Raw genomic sequence first — 10,724 nt, forward strand, 5'->3', positions numbered from 1 at the left:
AGGTATCTGGGCTGATCAGCCTGCCAGCTGTCCCATGCCAACACCACTATAGCAAGCTCTCCAGCACTGCCCTGCTCGCTTATTCAGTGATGCAGCCAGCAAGGAGCAGAGCTATCTGTCACGCTCTCATGTACTTGGGGCTGTCTCATTTGTGCCCACACCATCAGGACCAGCTCTTCTGTGCTGCCCAGGTGAGGTGCAGTGCCTGCTCTCCTAAATGCTGCAGCTGGTGAGGGGCAGGGCCAGCTCTCCTCCCTGCAGAGGTAGCAAGGGCAAGGGCATCTCTCCTTCAGCCACCGAACAGCAGAAAAGAGGCAGGCCAGCTCTCCTGGGCTTATGCCTTCAGGGACAGCTCCCCCACACTGCCACAACCAGGGCCAGCTCTATTGTGCTACCCAGTCTAGGTGCAGGGCTGGCTCTCTGAATGATGACCCCAGGACGAGCTCTCACCAGCTGAAGGTGGCAAAGAGGGAGATGAGGGAAGATATCTCTCTCATCCATACCACTGAACTGGAGACAAGTGACAATGCCAGCTCACCCACAACTCCTGCAACCAGTGTCAGCTCTACTGTGCTTTCTGGGTGAGGTGCAGGGCCTGCTCTCCTGAGTACTACAGCTGGCTAAGGTCAGAGTCAGCTTTCCTGCTTTCATGCCCTCAAGGCCAGCTCTCCCACCATTCCCAGGTGAGGGATGGGGACAGTTCTGCACAGCTCTGAGACATCAATATGGTCTCAGGCAGTGGCACAGACCAGGAATGTGTGCCTGGCCTTTGGTGGTAACAGACCCCTGCTGCTGGAGGATTATGGACCCAGGGACTTGGCCCTCAGCGGCAGCATAGGCCAGGACCTTATTGTAGCTTTAGGTGGCATCGCTGGGTGCTCACATCAGCCCGTACCTCACTACCCTCAAGTCTCCAGTTCTGCCCCTCTTCATTGTGCCCACATCCTTCTGTTTATCTTTCTCTCCACCACTTATTTGCTCCTTTTAGTGGTGCCCAGGGTCTCTGGGTATCTGGGATTGTTTCAGGATGGTCTCAGGAATGCTTTGCCCTGCCTGTGCAGTGTGACACCGGCATGGGTCATCTCAGGCATAGTCTGCCTGTCTGCTTGACACCCAATTAGTGGTTATCACAGGCTAGCTCCCTGTCCAAGACAGATGATGATTGTCTTGGGTTCAATACCCACCTCAGCCATGTGGACCCAGGTGGGAGTTAACTCATCTCAGGCTCTGAATGAACCAACCATGATTTATTTAATCAGTTTTCCACCTAAAGTCTAATTTATCTTTTCCAATGACAAATGGGTGCAGTAAGCATCTCTAACATGTGTATTTTTTATGCTGGTGTTTTTATGTTAACAGGAAAATTCCTACAGATAGGAATAAAAGTTATACAAGTTTTTAATTGTAATTTTGCTTTCCAAAGTACTATAACAATTCATATCGTTCCGGACAATGGTCCAGGAGCCTCTTTTTCATATATTCCTCAAAGAAGTACATAGATATGCATTTCTTTTTTACTTCTGCCAAGCCAGTGTCTAAAAAGGGATCTCTGTGGATTTCTGTGAGTTTACAGATCTCTTTGAGTGCCAGCCTGGTCTTCATGAGTAAAAGGTCAGCCAGGGTTACATAGTGAGAACCTGTCTCTAAATAAATAAATAAAATAATAAAGTAAATAGTAAAATTGAAAAATTGTGTATACTGGGGCCAAGAGCTGTTGCATGTTGGACCATGCTTTAAGTGTGTGTGTGTGTGGTCCTGGGTTTGATACCAAGCACACACCCCGAAATAGAATGGTAATGTCAATGAGTACATCCAAGACAGCCATAAGAAAAGTTGCTAAGTGACTAATTTCATGAGGAGTCAAGGAATCGCCGTTAAAATTACAGTGTTTTTCTCACACTGTAATAATTTTAGTGTCTGAATAGTTGTCTATCTTTATTGTCATTGTTTTGGGGTTTGTTTCCTGCTTAAAAGTCCTTCTGTCTATGCTTAAATTTCTTTCCTGTTTACTAATGGGCAGATTACACATATTTATTTTTTTAAAAAGGTTTATTTTAATTTTACATGGATTTGTGCTTGCCTGCACTATAAAGTACATATATATATATATATATTTGGTGTTAGTTAGTTAGTTAGTATTTTGGGAGGAGACCTTGGCGACAGTGTAGAGCGGCCAGAGGACAACTTGAGGAGTGGGTTATTTTCTTCCACTTCATTTGTGGGTTCCTGGTATCAGACTCAAGTCACCAGGTTTGCATGATTGGCGGCTGGTACCTTTACCCACTGATTGATCTCACCACTCATTGTTTATTACTTTAACGGCGATTCCTTGACTCCTCATGAAATTAGTCACTTAGCAACTTTTCTTATGGCTGTCTTGGATGTACTCATTGACATTACCATTCTATTTCGGGGTGTGTGCTTGGTATCAAACCCAGGACCACACACACACACACTTAAAGCATGGTCCAACATGCAACAGCTCTCGGCCCCAGTATACACAATTTTTCAATTTTACTATTTACTTTATTATTTTATTTATTTATTTAGAGACAGGTTCTCACTATGTAACCCTGGCTGACCTTTTACTCATGAAGACCAGGCTGGCACTCAAAGAGATCTGTAAACTCACAGAAATCCACAGAAACCCACTTGCCTCACAATGGCTGGGTCCCACCCCCTATTTTCTTTTAGTTTATTCCTTTCTTACCTTGCTACATAGAGAAGCTTCTAACTCCTTATTTTTTTGTGTATGTTGTAAATATTTATCCCAATCTATTTGAATTATCTATTTGAATTGTCTGCTGTATTTTTCTCACACTGTAATAATTTTAGTGTCTGAATAGTTGTCTATCTTTATTGTCATTGTTTTGGGGTTTGTTTCCTGCTTAAAAGTCCTTCTGTCTATGCTTAAATTTCTTTCCTGTTTACTAATAGGCAGATTACACATACTTATTTTTTTAAAAAGGTTTATTTTAATTTTACACGGATTTGTGCTTGCCTGCATGTATGTATGTGCACCACATATGTGGTGCCTGTGCCATGTGGGTGCTGGAAAACCAACTCAGGTCCTCTGCAAGAGCAGCAAGTGCCCTTAATTATTGAACTTTCTCTCCTTCTCTCCAGCTCCATATATTTATCTTGTACAATGTGATACATTCAAATATTTGTACACTGTGGCACACAGAATGGCATAGACAGGATGACTTAGTTGAGCTTAGTGGCATATGCATTTCTTCCCATGCTTATTTTTGTGGTGAGAGCACATGAAGTCTATTCTCAGATATTTTTTACCTTGTTTACATTAGATCTTTTTTTTTTAATATTTGTTTATTATGTATACAATGTTTGCCTGCGTGTACACCTGCACACCAGAAGAGGGCATCAGATCTCATTGTAGATGGTTGCGAGCCACCATGTGGTTGCTGGGAATTGAACTCAGGACCTCTGGAAGAGCAGTCAGTGCTCTTAACCTCTGAGCCATCCCTCCAGCCCTACATTAGATCTTTCAACTCATCCTTCCTATCCACCTAAAATTTTATGAGCTAAATTCGTACTGTTACTTTTTTTTTTTTTTTTTTTTTTGCATTTCTATCTCAAATTCACCTAGAAATTGTTCATCCGGTGTGCTAGTTACTTCTCTCATGGCTGTGGCCTGGCATCTGAAAAGAGGCAACTGAAGAGAGGAAAGGCTAGCTTTGGCTCACAGTTAGAGAATACACGGCCCTTTGGAGGGTGGGAGGAGTTCAGGGCAGCAGGAGCGCCTTTGGGACTCACATACAATGGACCAGAAAGCAGAGAAAGAGCAATGTTGGAGCTCATTTGGCTTTCTTCGTCACAGGTCCATTTGGTTTGGACATTTAGCCCTTACGGTCGGTCTTCATTCCTCAGTTAAAGCTCTCTGGAAATGCTGTAACAGACCATCCAGAGGTGTGTCTCTGAGGTGACTCTAAATCTGTCAAGTTGACAATGAGGATTAGCCACCAAACACATTGGAAAGGAGCAACAATGTCACCTTCTTTTACCACATGCAGAGTGAGTTATTTGGTGACATATGGGGAACAGACCCTCCTTGACAGACAATTTAAAGTATAGCGTTTTACTAACTTACTTTGTGTCCTAGCATTCTGGCCATTTGCAAAATATGCAGTTAGAACAGCCTGGGCTGAGCCCAGGCAGAACAGATGCTGTCTGCCAACCATGGATACAGGGCTATTGTGCAGGCTGAGAGGACCACAGTCCTGCCTCAAAGCTATTTCTGGCTTCTCTATTCTGTTTCAATGACTTACTTGTCTATTCCCATGCCAAGATCATATTGTTCTAATTTCACAGGCCTTTGGAGTATTTTAGTATCTGAGACTCTTAGTGTTTTTTCTTTTTCTTTTTTTCTTGGCTGCTCTCACACATTTACCCTTATGCTTGTACTTTAAATCCTGTTTATGTAGCTCTGAAACGTTATGCTCCTTTCATATAGACAATACATCTATATGAGTTCTAAAGGCTGTTATTTTCTCTTTCACCACATAGTTTTCCATTCTTTCTCGGCAATAAAAGTTTCAGTTGGGCCTTCAGCTCCTCGAATAAATCCTAGGATTGATATTGCAGCTTCTGGGTTCTGTCAGTAAAGCCACGGTGTTCTGACCAGCTGCCCCTGCCCAGCTGCTGCCATCCTGCCCTCAGCTCTGAGCTCTCAGCAGCAACCCACTGCAAGGATTACCTCAGAGGCAGAGCGCCTCCTCACCTGAGACTACCCTTTCTTCCAGGAGCAGCTCACAGCCACTGACTGCTTGGTCCAGTTCCTTTGTGTTGCTGTCTCTGGGTTTGGTGTGCGTGTGTGTGTTTACATGAGTCTGTTTATACATTCTTGTGAAAGCTGGAGGTTGACATCAGTATCTTCTTCCATTGCTGCTAACCATGTGTTTTAAAGACAGGGTCTCTAGAGCCTAGAACTCACCAGTTCACAACAGGTCCCAGGGATTTTCCTGTCTCTACCTCGTCAGCACTGGGATTACAGGTTTGGTGCTGCTGTGATTGGATTTTTACATGGGTCCTGGGGATCAAACTCATATCCTTATGCTTGCATGCAGGCTCTTTACCAACAGGGGCACCCCTCCAGACCCACTCCAGTATTTTAAGGTGAATTCCATAGGCTTGTCACAGCTGAAGATCTTCTTGGAGAACTGGTTGAGGCCTTTGCTCTTACTGTATCCATTTTGAGCAATACCTCTTCTCTGGGTATTGATCCTAAAATCCTTCCCAGGAAACTTACTTTTGTTAATCTCTATGTTACCAGTTCCTAGCTTAACCAACCTTAAAGTTCTTGAAGAAAAGGCTGGATGCAGATATGGCCAAGCATCAAGAAAGGAAGGAGCAACCTAAGTTGTGGGTGTGGCTGAATATCTTACCAGCCCAAACGGCCCGCCTGAGCTTACAATTGGAAAAGTGCCCTTCTAGGTTGTGGTGGTTTGCATGGAATGGCCCCCATAGGCTCATACATATTTGAACATTTGGTCCCAGTTAGTTGAACTGTTTGGGAAGGATTAGGAGGTGTGGTCTTGTTGAAAGAGGTGCGTCACTAGGGGTGGGCTTTGAGGTTCAAAAGCCCACACTGGTTTCACTCTCTCTTTGCCTGCTGCTTTAAATGAGGATTTAAGCTCCCAGCTACCGCCTCAACTGCTGCTAGAATGCTCCTCACCTTAACAAACCCCCTGAAGCTGTAAAACAAACAAACAAACAAACAAACAAACAAAAAACCCAGTTAAGTGCTTCTTTTTGTAAGTTGCCATGGACATGGTGTTTCCTCATAGCAACAGCGACTAAGACCATTGCTTAAACCACTGGTTATATTAATGGACCCTAAAACAGGATTATTAACTTTTGTAATATTAACTATTAAACATGCTGTGAGAATCTTCCCTTTAAAACAATCTTATTATTTGAAAAAAAAAAAAAAAAAAACGACATAATTTCTAAATATATTCTCTCTTCTCTTTCTTGGTTTTTCAAGACAGGGTTTTTCTGTGTAGCCTTGGCTGTCCTGGACCAGGCAGGCCTCGAACTCACTCCGTCTGCCTGCCTCTGCCTCTTTAAATTGTGGGATTACAGATGTGTACCACCTGGCCCAGCCTAAATATATTCCATGTGTTAATTACTTTTAAAAGCTATTTATTAGCCGGGATTGGTGGGATTATACACCTGTAATCCCAGCACTTGGGGAGGCAGAGGCAGGGGTATCTCTGTCAGTTCAAAGCCAGCCTGGTCTACAAAGCAAGTCCAGAACAGCTGAGGCTATACAGAGGAACCTTGTTTTGAAAACCAAAACAACAACAAACCCCCAAAACCTATCTATCTATCTATCTATCTATCTATCTATCTATCTATCTATCTATCTATCTATCTATCGTGTGTGTGTGTGCACACATGCTAGAGCATGCCCATAGAAGTCAGAGTTGATTCTTTTCTACCATGCAGGTTCTGGTGACTGAACTGAGGTCATCAGGCTAGGCGGCATGTGCCTTTTACACGCTGAGACATCTCCCCAGCCCTCATATTTTTTTTTTTTTTTTTTTTTTTGGTTTTGACCCTGCTGTAACTTTACTAAAGTCAGGCTAATAATTTTATAGTAATTACATAAGGAAAAAAAATATGGAACGCTTCACGAATTTGCGTGTCATCCTTGTGCAGGGGCCATGCTAATCTTCTCTGTATCGTTCCAATTTTAGTATATGTGCTGCCGAAGCGAGCACCCCAGCCCTCATTTTATATTTCTCAAATATTTCTTGTTAATTTCATTTTTAAAATTTTATTAATAATTGTTTTGCTAACGAGAATGATTTTTTTCCTTTATTGTTCATCAGTGGCTATTTCCCAAAGACTGCAGTTTTCTACAGGGTGCGCCAAAATGAATTCTAAGTGCATATCCATTGAATAGTAGCTGAGAGCTCTGTGGCCCTGATATGCTTGAGTCTGGTGGCCTGAGGACAAATCCTGATTTTACTTCTTTCTGTGGGTTGGTTCTTCAGTCTCTCTGCCTCGCAGCTCCCTTGCTTATGGGGTTGTAAAGAGAAATTGAAACCTATACTTGGGTTAGGCACATTTCAATCCTAAAAACTGCCTGAGTGTTCAGAGATGCTCCTACCAGTTGGCATCAGCCACACGCATGAGCACTCTGAAGGGTGTGTGGGAGAGCTCCTTTGTCTTAAGGTGTTCAAGGAAGTGGCACAGAGAAAATATATTTGGTCGGTTGAAGCGGAAAGTCCTACTTAGCTGATTGTTGTAGTTTTCTAATTGGCTATGCTCATTTTTGCTCTTTCTGTCTGGTTTTGCTTTGAGTAGGAGGCAACAGCAGGTCTGGAGCCTTCTCTGCCCAGTGGCCTCTCAACTAGAAGATTTTAAACAGAAGGCTGGATGGAGGGATGCATCCGAGGCTCCTAGGGAGCATTTAATATGTTCTACATCTCAAAGGAATGTTATCATTAGGGTGTGGTTTCGATTGTGAACTCAATAAGGTGGTGTGTGATCATATCCCTATACTTGAAAGGGTTGAGGCAGGAGGATTTCCAGTTTGAAATAATAGCACCCTATCTCAAAAACAACAACAACAACAAAACAGACAAAAAAAACCAAAAACAAAACCAGAAACAAACAAAAGTGAGAGTGTCATGAGAAGTTGTAGAAAGAGCCCATTGTGATAGACAGTTAGCTTTTGGGTCCTTCTGAAGCCACACATGCTCTAATTACATCCTGTGTTGGAAAAAGACAGGGAATACACTTGCATAGCCGATGACAACATGACAGGCTTATTTCTTACTCCATATGGCCAGTGTGTTCTATGGAGCCTCTCGAGGACCCAGCTTCACGGGGACTTGCCCTAACTAGCTTTAGGGGAGAGACCAGGGAGACATCTCATCCCACGGTCAGAGATAGTTTTTGACTGACTGCCCTTGATGAGAGCAGTCATGAGGCCTGGATTGCTTTCGAAGGGCTCGGGAAGTGTGCACTTCCTGTCTTCCAAGCAGAGACGTACAGGACATAGGCAAAGAGTAGCGACATCTACCACATCTGCTTGCCGTTCTCTTCACGACATTTCCCCTTTGTGGTGGTGTGTTTTATCCACCAATTTTTAAAAATTATTTACTTATTTATTATGTATAGAGTGTTCCACCTGAATGCACACCTGCACGAAAGCAGAGGGCACCGGATCTCATTACTGATGGTTATGAGCCACCCTGTGGTTGCTGGGACTTGAACTCAGGACCTTTGGAAGAGCAGCCAGTGCTCTTAACCTCTGAGCCATCTCTTCTGGCCTGTATCCTCTAATTTTTAGAGTTTTGTTTGTTTGGTTTTTGAAACAGTGACTGGCCCTGCACTGGATAAGTGAGTTTAGGAAAGACATCCTTGAAGAACCCATCCACCTTCCTACCTCCATCACTCAGGCAATGGAACACCCAGCTTTTATCCACTAATTTATTGAAACTATGGTTTAAAGCATATAATAAAATTTTCCATCAAAGTTGTCCATTGAAAAAGTGTTAACGTTGAGGTTTATGTTCATGACAAAGGTCATTCCACGGTAACAACACTGATAAAGAAACTCTTTATCAGTTGAGACTCTTTATCAGTTAAGCACTTTCTAGACCCACACAGAAGGAAGACAAAGAAAGGGAAACAAAAGGACTTTGCCTGGACTATCTCCTGTCGTAAACTAGTTCCTAGGTTTGTCTAACATTTAGAGATAAGAAAACAAGGCCCAGGGAGCTTAAGTCGTTAGCTGGAAGTCACGGTTAGTAAGGGACAGGACTAGAACACCAAGGCCAGGTACAGAGTAGCCTTGACATGCTCTGTGAATGTCAGGGTCAAAAGAAACTCCATTCCCCCAAATTCTCACACACACCCCGTTCTGTTCCCCTCTACCAAAGGGATCATTTCCTCATTACTGTCAGAAGTGACAAATGGTTATCTGTGGTGCCTATTAATATATCAAAGCGTGTGTTGGCCTCCAGCCTCTCAGTAGAACAAGTGACTTTTCTGGCCCTCTTTATCCTGTCCCATGTTAAGCTCCCAGCTCACAAGCTTCCCTCCCTAGCATCTCATTCCCATAGAATCCCGACATTTTGGTCCTGTGTTCTCTCAGTTGTCAGTTCTTTCTCTCTCTTTTCTTCACTTGGCCCCCCATCTCTTTCTTGCCCCTTTCTTTTGGTCCGCCTCTTTCTCTCTAAATCCTCTCCCCTCTTCTCATGGTCCATCCAATCTGCTGGCCATTACTCAGTGTATGACTTTCTCTTCCTGCTCCGAGCTCTTTCTCTCTGGACTCTAGAGTTCTCTGGCTGTACTCTTCCTCATATCTACAACAAAAACCTTCCCCTCAACCCTACCTTGGTCATGTCCTCATTTTATACAGTAAACAAGCTGGGATCCAAAGTGTGTACAGCCCTTTCTAGTGGCAAAATGCTGCCTCCATTCACGTCGGTACTGGGAACTTCTTAAGGTTTACTTTATTTTCATAGGGTCCCACTTTCCTGAAAAGAACTGCATGTGTTATGATATAGTGAAGCCTACAGTAATTGAGAAGTTCTTTCTTCCTTTCCATAGCCTCATGTCAATGTGAATAAACAGTCCATGTCTTCAGAAAATATTTGCTTTTCATAGTCATTCAGGGACCTAGGTTTCTTTCAGGGAATTTCTGAATCACTTTTAGGGCTTATCACCGAAATGAAGCTATTACCTCTAAGTTCTAATCAGCAAGAAAGGGTGAGTAAGTGTATCTAGGTTCTGGCTTTGAAATGTTAATGAAAAGAGGAGAAAGAATTTATAAAAAAAGAGAGAGATGTATTGTTTTGTAGTAGGAGAGATGAGAAGTTGCAAGTAGGAAATTTAATCAGCCACAAACTTAAAAATTATGTCATCGTTGTGACAGAATACCTAAGATGATCAGCTTATACGTGGGCCAGAGTTTTCAGCTGGTAGTCTCCTGGTCCTGTCCTCTGGGACCATGGTGAAGCAGAGCATCATGGAGCTAAGTCCTTAGTGGAACAAAGTGACTTAACTCATGCTGGCTGGGAAGTGAAAGAGAAGGAGCTGGCCCTAACCTCCCTTCAAGACATGCCAGTGACCTCACTTCCTTCCACAAGGTCCTAAAGTCACCACTGCCTCCCAGGAATGCCACAGGCTGGTGACGAGCCTTTCCACACGTGAGCCTTTGGGGACATTCAACATAAAGTCAGGGGGCAGACGGCTGTCCCCCTCCTCTCTCTCTGTACTTTCTTTTATCATAAGTGTTCTCAGGAGAAGGAAAACCCAGAGGGCTAGTCGGTGAGTGACACCTAATGACTGAGCGGACAGCGAGTGCTGGAAAGTGGGCTGCGCTTCCATTCTGAAAGAGTTAAACAAGGTGTTGGGAATGAGTGCGGATTTGGGGCTAAGGGGATGCTGGGGCTGAGGGTCTCAGGTAAGCTGGATTTTCTAGTTAGCCATTAACAGAAAAACATTTTCCTAAGCCACATGCAGTGGCGCACACCTGCAGTACCAGAACTGAAACAGTATACTTACTGAGCATTGACACTGAGAGGCTGACCTGTGCTACAAAGGAAGTTTGAGGTCACGATGAGCTACATATTGAGATCCTGTCTTAATAAAACAAAAAGTCCAAAAACATTTCACCTATTTTTTGTATTTTAATGAATGTGATTTTTAAGTATTCATTGCTGTCATGTGGGTCAAACCCT

At 43.4% G+C, this 10,724-nt stretch overlaps 1 non-coding gene across 1 annotated transcript; it reads right to left on the reverse strand.

The window, feature by feature from the left end:
* Positions 1-6,639: 6,639 nt before the first annotated feature.
* LOC132646105 (U6 spliceosomal RNA) lies at positions 6,640-6,746 on the reverse strand. The gene has a single exon (XR_009584236.1). It is a non-coding gene; the product is annotated as a U6 spliceosomal RNA (small nuclear RNA).
* Positions 6,747-10,724: the final 3,978 nt, after the last annotated feature.

The sequence above is a fragment of the Meriones unguiculatus genome, chromosome 10 (genome assembly GCF_030254825.1).
Source record: "Meriones unguiculatus strain TT.TT164.6M chromosome 10, Bangor_MerUng_6.1, whole genome shotgun sequence".
Taxonomy (NCBI): Eukaryota; Metazoa; Chordata; class Mammalia; order Rodentia; family Muridae; genus Meriones; species Meriones unguiculatus.